Here is a 14,957-nt window from a genome sequence, read left to right on the forward strand (position 1 = left end):
CGAAGTGCCCAGGAAGACTTTGTCATGGCCCTGGTGTGAGCTGCCATGTGATAACACTCTGTTTTGAATGCTTCGAGGCTGTTTTGAATGCTTCGAGGCCCTCGTACCTGGAGTCACTCTGCTCGAGGAGAAAGTCAGCATCTTGCCATGCGGTGTCGCTGACGCCACACCCAGCAGAAACACATGCCTGGAAGTAAGGCCCTGATTTGCCGTGCAGAAGCGGAGGCGTGCAGCAGTTTCCATGAGCCGGTGGCCTGTGCTCTGCGTACCTTTAACGGCAGCACAGTTTTCTGGACACCTAGGAGGCTAGCGTGGGCACCCAGTTGCCGGCAGGAACACTGAGTACCCCCAGGCGCACCTGGGTCTGCTAAGCAACATCCAGTACCGTAGCCCTGTACAGCCCCTCTGTGCTTGCCGAGCGTAGGGAAACGCACTGCACCCTCTTTTGAGGCGTCTTAATTTCCTCAGCACTCGCGCACGTTTACGAACTCCGTTCTGGCACGTCCCACATGGCGTAGAAGTCTTAGGCATTGCCTTAGTCTGAGCAGCACTCAGAGTAACCCTCGGCTTCGCATTCCATCCAGGACCTCCTGCTTGAAATCACCGTGCCTCCTAGAGGAAGTCGGCTTGCGTTCTGACTGCAGTTTAAGTCCTTTTCTTCCTGCGGCCCTGCAGGCTTTTGAATAGCCACAGGCCCAGAGGAGCAGCTACGGCGTTCCTTGGTTGAGGCAGTTCGCTTGATGCAGAACACTCTACTTCGAGAAGCTGATTCAGGGAAAGACACACAGGGTAACCTGTGTCTCTTTGGACTTGTTAGAAACCACAGTGGGGTATGCTGAGTGTGCCCATGGAAACGGGGGCCTGCTGGAACTAGCCTTGCTTTCCCATTTTGAAGGCTGCATTCATGCTGCCTTGAAGCTGCCTGACATCCCCTGCTCTTGACAGGCCTGTAAACCCTGTAAGAATGTTTCTGGGGAGAAAATGAATTTGCTATCTAAACCAGGTGCTTCTGCGCCTGCGGTGTGGTCACCCTGACAAGCTCTAGCGCTAAAAGGAAACTCAACGTGTGAACTTGCCTCCAGTTTAGGCCCTTAGTACCCATGTAGATACGGAGGCATGCAGCTCTTTCCATGAGTTCTTAGTCGCTTATATGCTTTATTATAAAGGAAGAAAACTTCTGAGGACTCCTAGGCCTCTCGTGTATGCATCATTTCCCCTCCAAGTTCACTGAGTACCTCCAGAGCCCTGTGGGCCGGCTGCGAATCTTCCAGTCCCATTTGTTGATCCCTCGGAGGCCGTCTGTGCGTGCCTAGAGACGGGCAACACACTCTACGTTCCTTGAGGAGAGCTACATTTCCAGAGACCTCGACCGGCCTCAGGACAACATTGCTGGTGAGTCCGAAGTGCCCAGGAAAACTTTGTCATGGCACTTGTGTGAGCTGCCCTGTGATAATACTCTGCTTTGACTGTTTCGAGGCCCTCGTACCTGCAGTCACTCTGCTCGAGGAGAAAGTCAGCATCTTGCCATGCGGTGTCGCTGACGGCACACCCAGCAGAAACACACGCCTGGAAGTGAGGCCCTGATTTGCCGTGCAGAAGCGGAGGCGTGCAGCAGTTTCCATGAGCCGGTGGCCTGTGCTCTGCGTACCTTTAACGTGGACACCTAGGAAGCTAGCGCGGGCACCCTGTTGCCGGCAGGAACACTGAGTAGCCCCAGGCGCACCTGGGTCTGCTAAGCAACATCCAGTCCCGTAGCCCTTTAGAGCCCCTCTGTGCATGCCGAGCGTAGGGAAACGCACTGCACTCACTTTTGGAGCGTCTTAATTTCCTCAGCACTCGCGCACGTTCACGAACACCGTTCTGGCACGTCCCACATGGCGTAGAAGTCTTAGGCGTTGCCCTAGTCTGAGCTGCACTCAGAGTAACCCTCGGCTTCGCATTCCATCCAGGACCTCCTGCCTGAAGTCACCATGCCTCCTAGAGGAAGTCGGCTTGCGTTCTGACTGCAGTTTAAGTCCTGTTCTTCCTGTGGCACTGCAGGCTTTCGAATAGCCTAGGCCCAGAGGAGCAGCTACGGCGTTCCTTGGTTGAGGCAGTTCGCTTGATGCAGAACACCCTACTTCGAGAAGCTGATTCAGGGAAGGAAACACAGGGTAACCTGTGTCTCTTTGGACTTGTTAGAAACCACAGTGGGGTATGCTGAGTGTGCCCATGGAAACGGGGGCCTGCTGGAACTAGCCTTGCTTTCCCATTTTGAAGGCCGCATTCATGCTGCGTTGAAGCTGCCTGATATTCCCTGCACTTGATAGTCCTGTAAACACTGTAAGAATGCTTCTGGGGAGAAAATGAATTTGCTGTCTAAACCAGGTGCTTCCGTGACTGCGGTGTGGTCAGCCTGACAAGCTCTAGCACTGAAAGGAAACTCAACGTGTGAACTTGCCTCCAGTTGAAGCCCTTAGTAGCCATGTAGATACGGAGGCCTACAGCTCTTTCCATGAGTTCTTAGTCGCTTATATGCTTTATTTTAAAGGAAGTACACTTCTGAGGACTCCTAATCCTCTCGGGTATGCATCATTTCCCCTCCAAGTTCACTGAGTACCTCCAGAGCCCTGTGGGCCTGCTGCGAAACTTCCAGTCCCATTTGTTGATCCCTCGGAGGTCGTCTGTGCGTGCCTAGAGACGGGCAACACACCGTACGTTCCTTGATGAGAGCTACGTTTCCAGAGACCTCGACCGGCCTCAGGACAACATTGCTGCTGAGTCCGAAGTGCCCAGGAAGACTTTGTCATGGCCCTGGTGTGAGCTGCCATGTGATAACACTCTGTTTTGAATGCTTCGAGGCTGTTTTGAATGCTTCGAGGCCCTCGTACCTGGAGTCACTCTGCTCCAGGAGAAAGTCAGCATCTTGCCATGCGGTGTCGCTGACGCCACACCCAGCAGAAACACATGCCTGGAAGTAAGGCCCTGATTTGCCGTGCAGAAGCGGAGGCGTGCAGCAGTTTCCATGAGCCGGTGGCCTGTGCTCTGCGTACCTTTAACGGCAGCACAGTTTTCTGGACACCTAGGAGGCTAGCGTGGGCACCCAGTTGCCGGCAGGAACACTGAGTACCCCCAGGCGCACCTGGGTCTGCTAAGCAACATCCAGTACCGTAGCCCTGTACAGCCCCTCTGTGCTTGCCGAGCGTAGGGAAACGCACTGCACCCTCTTTTGAGGCGTCTTAATTTCCTCAGCACTCGCGCACGTTTACGAACTCCGTTCTGGCACGTCCCACATGGCGTAGAAGTCTTAGGCATTGCCTTAGTCTGAGCAGCACTCAGAGTAACCCTCGGCTTCGCATTCCATCCAGGACCTCCTGCTTGAAATCACCGTGCCTCCTAGAGGAAGTCGGCTTGCGTTCTGACTGCAGTTTAAGTCCTTTTCTTCCTGCGGCCCTGCAGGCTTTTGAATAGCCACAGGCCCAGAGGAGCAGCTACGGCGTTCCTTGGTTGAGGCAGTTCGCTTGATGCAGAACACTCTACTTCGAGAAGCTGATTCAGGGAAAGACACACAGGGTAACCTGTGTCTCTTTGGACTTGTTAGAAACCACAGTGGGGTATGCTGAGTGTGCCCATGGAAACGGGGGCCTGCTGGAACTAGCCTTGCTTTCCCATTTTGAAGGCTGCATTCATGCTGCCTTGAAGCTGCCTGACATCCCCTGCTCTTGACAGGCCTGTAAACCCTGTAAGAATGTTTCTGGGGAGAAAATGAATTTGCTATCTAAACCAGGTGCTTCTGCGCCTGCGGTGTGGTCAGCCTGACAAGCTCTAGCGCTAAAAGGAAACTCAACGTGTGAACTTGCCTCCAGTTTAGGCCCTTAGTACCCATGTAGATACGGAGGCATGCAGCTCTTTCCATGAGTTCTTAGTCGCTTATATGCTTTATTATAAAGGAAGAAAACTTCTGAGGACTCCTAGGCCTCTCGTGTATGCATCATTTCCCCTCCAAGTTCACTGAGTACCTCCAGAGCCCTGTGGGCCGGCTGCGAATCTTCCAGTCCCATTTGTTGATCCCTCGGAGGCCGTCTGTGCGTGCCTAGAGACGGGCAACACACTCTACGTTCCTTGAGGAGAGCTACATTTCCAGAGACCTCGACCGGCCTCAGGACAACATTGCTGGTGAGTCCGAAGTGCCCAGGAAAACTTTGTCATGGCACTTGTGTGAGCTGCCCTGTGATAATACTCTGCTTTGACTGTTTCGAGGCCCTCGTACCTGCAGTCACTCTGCTCGAGGAGAAAGTCAGCATCTTGCCATGCGGTGTCGCTGACGGCACACCCAGCAGAAACACACGCCTGGAAGTGAGGCCCTGATTTGCCGTGCAGAAGCGGAGGCGTGCAGCAGTTTCCATGAGCCGGTGGCCTGTGCTCTGCGTACCTTTAACGTGGACACCTAGGAAGCTAGCGCGGGCACCCTGTTGCCGGCAGGAACACTGAGTAGCCCCAGGCGCACCTGGGTCTGCTAAGCAACATCCAGTCCCGTAGCCCTTTAGAGCCCCTCTGTGCATGCCGAGCGTAGGGAAACGCACTGCACTCACTTTTGGAGCGTCTTAATTTCCTCAGCACTCGCGCACGTTCACGAACACCGTTCTGGCACGTCCCACATGGCGTAGAAGTCTTAGGCGTTGCCCTAGTCTGAGCTGCACTCAGAGTAACCCTCGGCTTCGCATTCCATCCAGGACCTCCTGCCTGAAGTCACCATGCCTCCTAGAGGAAGTCGGCTTGCGTTCTGACTGCAGTTTAAGTCCTGTTCTTCCTGTGGCACTGCAGGCTTTCGAATAGCCTAGGCCCAGAGGAGCAGCTACGGCGTTCCTTGGTTGAGGCAGTTCGCTTGATGCAGAACACCCTACTTCGAGAAGCTGATTCAGGGAAGGAAACACAGGGTAACCTGTGTCTCTTTGGACTTGTTAGAAACCACAGTGGGGTATGCTGAGTGTGCCCATGGAAACGGGGGCCTGCTGGAACTAGCCTTGCTTTCCCATTTTGAAGGCCGCATTCATGCTGCGTTGAAGCTGCCTGATATTCCCTGCACTTGATAGTCCTGTAAACACTGTAAGAATGCTTCTGGGGAGAAAATGAATTTGCTGTCTAAACCAGGTGCTTCCGTGACTGCGGTGTGGTCAGCCTGACAAGCTCTAGCACTGAAAGGAAACTCAACGTGTGAACTTGCCTCCAGTTGAAGCCCTTAGTAGCCATGTAGATACGGAGGCCTACAGCTCTTTCCATGAGTTCTTAGTCGCTTATATGCTTTATTTTAAAGGAAGTACACTTCTGAGGACTCCTAATCCTCTCGGGTATGCATCATTTCCCCTCCAAGTTCACTGAGTACCTCCAGAGCCCTGTGGGCCTGCTGCGAAACTTCCAGTCCCATTTGTTGATCCCTCGGAGGTCATCTGTGCGTGCCTAGAGACGGGCAACACACCGTACGTTCCTTGATGAGAGCTACGTTTCCAGAGACCTCGACCGGCCTCAGGACAACATTGCTGCTGAGTCCGAAGTGCCCAGGAAGACTTTGTCATGGCCCTGGTGTGAGCTGCCATGTGATAACACTCTGTTTTGAATGCTTCGAGGCTGTTTTGAATGCTTCGAGGCCCTCGTACCTGGAGTCACTCTGCTCGAGGAGAAAGTCAGCATCTTGCCATGCGGTGTCGCTGACGCCACACCCAGCAGAAACACATACCTGGAAGTAAGGCCCTGATTTGCCGTGCAGAAGCGGAGGCGTGCAGCAGTTTCCATGAGCCGGTGGCCTGTGCTCTGCGTACCTTTAACGGCAGCACAGTTTTCTGGACACCTAGGAGGCTAGCGTGGGCACCCAGTTGCCGGCAGGAACACTGAGTACCCCCAGGCGCACCTGGGTCTGCTAAGCAACATCCAGTACCGTAGCCCTGTACAGCCCCTCTGTGCTTGCCGAGCGTAGGGAAACGCACTGCACCCTCTTTTGAGGCGTCTTAATTTCCTCAGCACTCGCGCACGTTTACGAACTCCGTTCTGGCACGTCCCACATGGCGTAGAAGTCTTAGGCATTGCCTTAGTCTGAGCAGCACTCAGAGTAACCCTCGGCTTCGCATTCCATCCAGGACCTCCTGCTTGAAATCACCGTGCCTCCTAGAGGAAGTCGGCTTGCGTTCTGACTGCAGTTTAAGTCCTTTTCTTCCTGCGGCCCTGCAGGCTTTTGAATAGCCACAGGCCCAGAGGAGCAGCTACGGCGTTCCTTGGTTGAGGCAGTTCGCTTGATGCAGAACACTCTACTTCGAGAAGCTGATTCAGGGAAAGACACACAGGGTAACCTGTGTCTCTTTGGACTTGTTAGAAACCACAGTGGGGTATGCTGAGTGTGCCCATGGAAACGGGGGCCTGCTGGAACTAGCCTTGCTTTCCCATTTTGAAGGCTGCATTCATGCTGCCTTGAAGCTGCCTGACATCCCCTGCTCTTGACAGGCCTGTAAACCCTGTAAGAATGTTTCTGGGGAGAAAATGAATTTGCTATCTAAACCAGGTGCTTCTGCGCCTGCGGTGTGGTCACCCTGACAAGCTCTAGCGCTAAAAGGAAACTCAACGTGTGAACTTGCCTCCAGTTTAGGCCCTTAGTACCCATGTAGATACGGAGGCATGCAGCTCTTTCCATGAGTTCTTAGTCGCTTATATGCTTTATTATAAAGGAAGAAAACTTCTGAGGACTCCTAGGCCTCTCGTGTATGCATCATTTCCCCTCCAAGTTCACTGAGTACCTCCAGAGCCCTGTGGGCCGGCTGCGAATCTTCCAGTCCCATTTGTTGATCCCTCGGAGGCCGTCTGTGCGTGCCTAGAGACGGGCAACACACTCTACGTTCCTTGAGGAGAGCTACATTTCCAGAGACCTCGACCGGCCTCAGGACAACATTGCTGGTGAGTCCGAAGTGCCCAGGAAAACTTTGTCATGGCACTTGTGTGAGCTGCCCTGTGATAATACTCTGCTTTGACTGTTTCGAGGCCCTCGTACCTGCAGTCACTCTGCTCGAGGAGAAAGTCAGCATCTTGCCATGCGGTGTCGCTGACGGCACACCCAGCAGAAACACACGCCTGGAAGTGAGGCCCTGATTTGCCGTGCAGAAGCGGAGGCGTGCAGCAGTTTCCATGAGCCGGTGGCCTGTGCTCTGCGTACCTTTAACGTGGACACCTAGGAAGCTAGCGCGGGCACCCTGTTGCCGGCAGGAACACTGAGTAGCCCCAGGCGCACCTGGGTCTGCTAAGCAACATCCAGTCCCGTAGCCCTTTAGAGCCCCTCTGTGCATGCCGAGCGTAGGGAAACGCACTGCACTCACTTTTGGAGCGTCTTAATTTCCTCAGCACTCGCGCACGTTCACGAACACCGTTCTGGCACGTCCCACATGGCGTAGAAGTCTTAGGCGTTGCCCTAGTCTGAGCTGCACTCAGAGTAACCCTCGGCTTCGCATTCCATCCAGGACCTCCTGCCTGAAGTCACCATGCCTCCTAGAGGAAGTCGGCTTGCGTTCTGACTGCAGTTTAAGTCCTGTTCTTCCTGTGGCACTGCAGGCTTTCGAATAGCCTAGGCCCAGAGGAGCAGCTACGGCGTTCCTTGGTTGAGGCAGTTCGCTTGATGCAGAACACCCTACTTCGAGAAGCTGATTCAGGGAAGGAAACACAGGGTAACCTGTGTCTCTTTGGACTTGTTAGAAACCACAGTGGGGTATGCTGAGTGTGCCCATGGAAACGGGGGCCTGCTGGAACTAGCCTTGCTTTCCCATTTTGAAGGCCGCATTCATGCTGCGTTGAAGCTGCCTGATATTCCCTGCACTTGATAGTCCTGTAAACACTGTAAGAATGCTTCTGGGGAGAAAATGAATTTGCTGTCTAAACCAGGTGCTTCCGTGACTGCGGTGTGGTCAGCCTGACAAGCTCTAGCACTGAAAGGAAACTCAACGTGTGAACTTGCCTCCAGTTGAAGCCCTTAGTAGCCATGTAGATACGGAGGCCTACAGCTCTTTCCATGAGTTCTTAGTCGCTTATATGCTTTATTTTAAAGGAAGTACACTTCTGAGGACTCCTAATCCTCTCGGGTATGCATCATTTCCCCTCCAAGTTCACTGAGTACCTCCAGAGCCCTGTGGGCCTGCTGCGAAACTTCCAGTCCCATTTGTTGATCCCTCGGAGGTCGTCTGTGCGTGCCTAGAGACGGGCAACACACCGTACGTTCCTTGATGAGAGCTACGTTTCCAGAGACCTCGACCGGCCTCAGGACAACATTGCTGCTGAGTCCGAAGTGCCCAGGAAGACTTTGTCATGGCCCTGGTGTGAGCTGCCATGTGATAACACTCTGTTTTGAATGCTTCGAGGCTGTTTTGAATGCTTCGAGGCCCTCGTACCTGGAGTCACTCTGCTCCAGGAGAAAGTCAGCATCTTGCCATGCGGTGTCGCTGACGCCACACCCAGCAGAAACACATGCCTGGAAGTAAGGCCCTGATTTGCCGTGCAGAAGCGGAGGCGTGCAGCAGTTTCCATGAGCCGGTGGCCTGTGCTCTGCGTACCTTTAACGGCAGCACAGTTTTCTGGACACCTAGGAGGCTAGCGTGGGCACCCAGTTGCCGGCAGGAACACTGAGTACCCCCAGGCGCACCTGGGTCTGCTAAGCAACATCCAGTACCGTAGCCCTGTACAGCCCCTCTGTGCTTGCCGAGCGTAGGGAAACGCACTGCACCCTCTTTTGAGGCGTCTTAATTTCCTCAGCACTCGCGCACGTTTACGAACTCCGTTCTGGCACGTCCCACATGGCGTAGAAGTCTTAGGCATTGCCTTAGTCTGAGCAGCACTCAGAGTAACCCTCGGCTTCGCATTCCATCCAGGACCTCCTGCTTGAAATCACCGTGCCTCCTAGAGGAAGTCGGCTTGCGTTCTGACTGCAGTTTAAGTCCTTTTCTTCCTGCGGCCCTGCAGGCTTTTGAATAGCCACAGGCCCAGAGGAGCAGCTACGGCGTTCCTTGGTTGAGGCAGTTCGCTTGATGCAGAACACTCTACTTCGAGAAGCTGATTCAGGGAAAGACACACAGGGTAACCTGTGTCTCTTTGGACTTGTTAGAAACCACAGTGGGGTATGCTGAGTGTGCCCATGGAAACGGGGGCCTGCTGGAACTAGCCTTGCTTTCCCATTTTGAAGGCTGCATTCATGCTGCCTTGAAGCTGCCTGACATCCCCTGCTCTTGACAGGCCTGTAAACCCTGTAAGAATGTTTCTGGGGAGAAAATGAATTTGCTATCTAAACCAGGTGCTTCTGCGCCTGCGGTGTGGTCACCCTGACAAGCTCTAGCGCTAAAAGGAAACTCAACGTGTGAACTTGCCTCCAGTTTAGGCCCTTAGTACCCATGTAGATACGGAGGCATGCAGCTCTTTCCATGAGTTCTTAGTCGCTTATATGCTTTATTATAAAGGAAGAAAACTTCTGAGGACTCCTAGGCCTCTCGTGTATGCATCATTTCCCCTCCAAGTTCACTGAGTACCTCCAGAGCCCTGTGGGCCGGCTGCGAATCTTCCAGTCCCATTTGTTGATCCCTCGGAGGCCGTCTGTGCGTGCCTAGAGACGGGCAACACACTCTACGTTCCTTGAGGAGAGCTACATTTCCAGAGACCTCGACCGGCCTCAGGACAACATTGCTGGTGAGTCCGAAGTGCCCAGGAAAACTTTGTCATGGCACTTGTGTGAGCTGCCCTGTGATAATACTCTGCTTTGACTGTTTCGAGGCCCTCGTACCTGCAGTCACTCTGCTCGAGGAGAAAGTCAGCATCTTGCCATGCGGTGTCGCTGACGGCACACCCAGCAGAAACACATGCCTGGAAGTGAGGCCCTGATTTGCCGTGCAGAAGCGGAGGCGTGCAGCAGTTTCCATGAGCCGGTGGCCTGTGCTCTGCGTACCTTTAACGTGGACACCTAGGAAGCTAGCGCGGGCACCCTGTTGCCGGCAGGAACACTGAGTAGCCCCAGGCGCACCTGGGTCTGCTAAGCAACATCCAGTCCTGTAGCCCTTTAGAGCCCCTCTGTGCATGCCGAGCGTAGGGAAACGCACTGCACTCACTTTTGGAGCGTCTTAATTTCCTCAGCACTCGCGCACGTTCATGAACACCGTTCTGGCACGTCCCACATGGCGTAGAAGTCTTAGGCGTTGCCCTAGTCTGAGCTGCACTCAGAGTAACCCTCGGCTTCGCATTCCATCCAGGACCTCCTGCCTGAAGTCACCATGCCTCCTAGAGGAAGTCGGCTTGCGTTCTGACTGCAGTTTAAGTCCTGTTCTTCCTGTGGCACTGCAGGCTTTCGAATAGCCTAGGCCCAGAGGAGCAGCTACGGCGTTCCTTGGTTGAGGCAGTTCGCTTGATGCAGAACACCCTACTTCGAGAAGCTGATTCAGGGAAGGAAACACAGGGTAACCTGTGTCTCTTTGGACTTGTTAGAAACCACAGTGGGGTATGCTGAGTGTGCCCATGGAAACGGGGGCCTGCTGGAACTAGCCTTGCTTTCCCGTTTTGAAGGCCGCATTCATGCTGCGTTGAAGCTGCCTGATATTCCCTGCACTTGATAGTCCTGTAAACACTGTAAGAATGCTTCTGGGGAGAAAATGAATTTGCTGTCTAAACCAGGTGCTTCCGTGACTGCGGTGTGGTCAGCCTGACAAGCTCTAGCACTGAAAGGAAACTCAACGTGTGAACTTGCCTCCAGTTGAAGCCCTTAGTAGCCATGTAGATACGGAGGCCTACAGCTCTTTCCATGAGTTCTTAGTCGCTTATATGCTTTATTTTAAAGGAAGTACACTTCTGAGGACTCCTAATCCTCTCGGGTATGCATCATTTCCCCTCCAAGTTCACTGAGTACCTCCAGAGCCCTGTGGGCCTGCTGCGAAACTTGCAGTCCCATTTGTTGATCCCTCGGAGGTCGTCTGTGCGTGCCTAGAGACGGGCAACACACCGTACGTTCCTTGATGAGAGCTACGTTTCCAGAGACCTCGACCGGCCTCAGGACAACATTGCTGCTGAGTCCGAAGTGCCCAGGAAGACTTTGTCATGGCCCTGGTGTGAGCTGCCATGTGATAACACTCTGTTTTGAATGCTTCGAGGCTGTTTTGAATGCTTCGAGGCCCTCGTACCTGGAGTCACTCTGCTCGAGGAGAAAGTCAGCATCTTGCCATGCGGTGTCGCTGACGCCACACCCAGCAGAAACACATGCCTGGAAGTAAGGCCCTGATTTGCCGTGCAGAAGCGGAGGCGTGCAGCAGTTTCCATGAGCCGGTGGCCTGTGCTCTGCGTACCTTTAACGGCAGCACAGTTTTCTGGACACCTAGGAGGCTAGCGTGGGCACCCAGTTGCCGGCAGGAACACTGAGTACCCCCAGGCGCACCTGGGTCTGCTAAGCAACATCCAGTACCGTAGCCCTGTACAGCCCCTCTGTGCTGGCCGAGCGTAGGGAAACGCACTGCACTCTCTTTTGAGGCGTCTTAATTTCCTCAGCACTCGCGCACGTTTACGAACTCCGTTCTGGCACGTCCCACATGGCGTAGAAGTCTTAGGCATTGCCTTAGTCTGAGCAGCACTCAGAGTAACCCTCGGCTTCGCATTCCATCCAGGACCTCCTGCTTGAAATCACCGTGCCTCCTAGAGGAAGTCGGCTTGCGTTCTGACTGCAGTTTAAGTCCTTTTCTTCCTGCGGCCCTGCAGGCTTTTGAATAGCCACAGGCCCAGAGGAGCAGCTACGGCGTTCCTTGGTTGAGGCAGTTCGCTTGATGCAGAACACTCTACTTCGAGAAGCTGATTCAGGGAAAGACACACAGGGTAACCTGTGTCTCTTTGGACTTGTTAGAAACCACAGTGGGGTATGCTGAGTGTGCCCATGGAAACGGGGGCCTGCTGGAACTAGCCTTGCTTTCCCATTTTGAAGGCTGCATTCATGCTGCCTTGAAGCTGCCTGACATCCCCTGCTCTTGACAGGCCTGTAAACCCTGTAAGAATGTTTCTGGGGAGAAAATGAATTTGCTATCTAAACCAGGTGCTTCTGCGCCTGCGGTGTGGTCACCCTGACAAGCTCTAGCGCTAAAAGGAAACTCAACGTGTGAACTTGCCTCCAGTTTAGGCCCTTAGTACCCATGTAGATACGGAGGCATGCAGCTCTTTCCATGAGTTCTTAGTCGCTTATATGCTTTATTATAAAGGAAGAAAACTTCTGAGCGCTCCTAGGCCTCTCGTGTATGCATCATTTCCCCTCCAAGTTCACTGAGTACCTCCAGAGCCCTGTGGGCCGGCTGCGAATCTTCCAGTCCCATTTGTTGATCCCTCGGAGGCCGTCTGTGCGTGCCTAGAGACGGGCAACACACTCTACGTTCCTTGAGGAGAGCTACATTTCCAGAGACCTCGACCGGCCTCAGGACAACATTGCTGGTGAGTCCGAAGTGCCCAGGAAAACTTTGTCATGGCACTTGTGTGAGCTGCCCTGTGATAATACTCTGCTTTGACTGTTTCGAGGCCCTCGTACCTGCAGTCACTCTGCTCGAGGAGAAAGTCAGCATCTTGCCATGCGGTGTCGCTGACGGCACACCCAGCAGAAACACATGCCTGGAAGTGAGGTCCTGATTTGCCGTGCAGAAGCGGAGGCGTGCAGCAGTTTCCATGAGCCGGTGGCCTGTGCTCTGCGTACCTTTAACGTGGACACCTAGGAAGCTAGCGTGGGCACCCTGTTGCCGGCAGGAACACTGAGTAGCCCCAGGCGCACCTGGGTCTGCTAAGCAACATCCAGTCCCGTAGCCCTTTAGAGCCCCTCTGTGCATGCCGAGCGTAGGGAAACGCACTGCACTCACTTTTGGAGCGTCTTAATTTCCTCAGCACTCGCGCACGTTCACGAACACCGTTCTGGCACGTCCCACATGGCGTAGAAGTCTTAGGCGTTGCCCTAGTCTGAGCTGCACTCAGAGTAACCCTCGGCTTCGCATTCCATCCAGGACCTCCTGCCTGAAGTCACCATGCCTCCTAGAGGAAGTCGGCTTGCGTTCTGACTGCAGTTTAAGTCCTGTTCTTCCTGTGGCACTGCAGGCTTTCGAATAGCCTAGGCCCAGAGGAGCAGCTACGGCGTTCCTTGGTTGAGGCAGTTCGCTTGATGCAGAACACCCTACTTCGAGAAGCTGATTCAGGGAAGGAAACACAGGGTAACCTGTGTCTCTTTGGACTTGTTAGAAACCACAGTGGGGTATGCTGAGTGTGCCCATGGAAACGGGGGCCTGCTGGAACTAGCCTTGCTTTCCCATTTTGAAGGCCGCATTCATGCTGCGTTGAAGCTGCCTGATATTCCCTGCACTTGATAGTCCTGTAAACACTGTAAGAATGCTTCTGGGGAGAAAATGAATTTGCTGTCTAAACCAGGTGCTTCCGTGACTGCGGTGTGGTCAGCCTGACAAGCTCTAGCACTGAAAGGAAACTCAACGTGTGAACTTGCCTCCAGTTGAAGCCCTTAGTAGCCATGTAGATACGGAGGCCTACAGCTCTTTCCATGAGTTCTTAGTCGCTTATATGCTTTATTTTAAAGGAAGTACACTTCTGAGGACTCCTAGTCCTCTCGGGTATGCATCATTTCCCCTCCAAGTTCACTGAGTACCTCCAGAGCCCTGTGGGCCTGCTGCGAAACTTGCAGTCCCATTTGTTGATCCCTCGGAGGTCGTCTGTGCGTGCCTAGAGACGGGCAACACACCGTACGTTCCTTGATGAGAGCTACGTTTCCAGAGACCTCGACCGGCCTCAGGACAACATTGCTGCTGAGTCCGAAGTGCCCAGGAAGACTTTGTCATGGCCCTGGTGTGAGCTGCCATGTGATAACACTCTGTTTTGAATGCTTCGAGGCTGTTTTGAATGCTTCGAGGCCCTCGTACCTGGAGTCACTCTGCTCGAGGAGAAAGTCAGCATCTTGCCATGCGGTGTCGCTGACGCCACACCCAGCAGAAACACATGCCTGGAAGTAAGGCCCTGATTTGCCGTGCAGAAGCGGAGGCGTGCAGCAGTTTCCATGAGCCGGTGGCCTGTGCTCTGCGTACCTTTAACGGCAGCACAGTTTTCTGGACACCTAGGAGGCTAGCGTGGGCACCCAGTTGCCGGCAGGAACACTGAGTACCCCCAGGCGCACCTGGGTCTGCTAAGCAACATCCAGTACCGTAGCCCTGTACAGCCCCTCTGTGCTGGCCGAGCGTAGGGAAACGCACTGCACTCTCTTTTGAGGCGTCTTAATTTCCTCAGCACTCGCGCACGTTTACGAACTCCGTTCTGGCACGTCCCACATGGCGTAGAAGTCTTAGGCATTGCCTTAGTCTGAGCAGCACTCAGAGTAACCCTCGGCTTTGCATTCCATCCAGGACCTCCTGCTTGAAATCACCGTGCCTCCTAGAGGAAGTCGGCTTGCGTTCTGACTGCAGTTTAAGTCCTTTTCTTCCTGCGGCCCTGCAGGCTTTTGAATAGCCACAGGCCCAGAGGAGCAGCTACGGCGTTCCTTGGTTGAGGCAGTTCGCTTGATGCAGAACACTCTACTTCGAGAAGCTGATTCAGGGAAAGACACACAGGGTAACCTGTGTCTCTTTGGACTTGTTAGAAACCACAGTGGGGTATGCTGAGTGTGCCCATGGAAACGGGGGCCTGCTGGAACTAGCCTTGCTTTCCCATTTTGAAGGCTGCATTCATGCTGCCTTGAAGCTGCCTGACATCCCCTGCTCTTGACAGGCCTGTAAACCCTGTAAGAATGTTTCTGGGGAGAAAATGAATTTGCTATCTAAACCAGGTGCTTCTGCGCCTGCGGTGTGGTCAGCCTGACAAGCTCTAGCGCTAAAAGGAAACTCAACGTGTGAACTTGCCTCCAGTTTAGGCCCTTAGTACCCATGTAGATACGGAGGCATGCAGCTCTTTCCATGAGTTCTTAG

This window comes from Delphinus delphis, chromosome 19 (assembly GCF_949987515.2).
Source record: "Delphinus delphis chromosome 19, mDelDel1.2, whole genome shotgun sequence".
In the NCBI taxonomy this organism is placed as follows: Eukaryota; Metazoa; Chordata; class Mammalia; order Artiodactyla; family Delphinidae; genus Delphinus; species Delphinus delphis.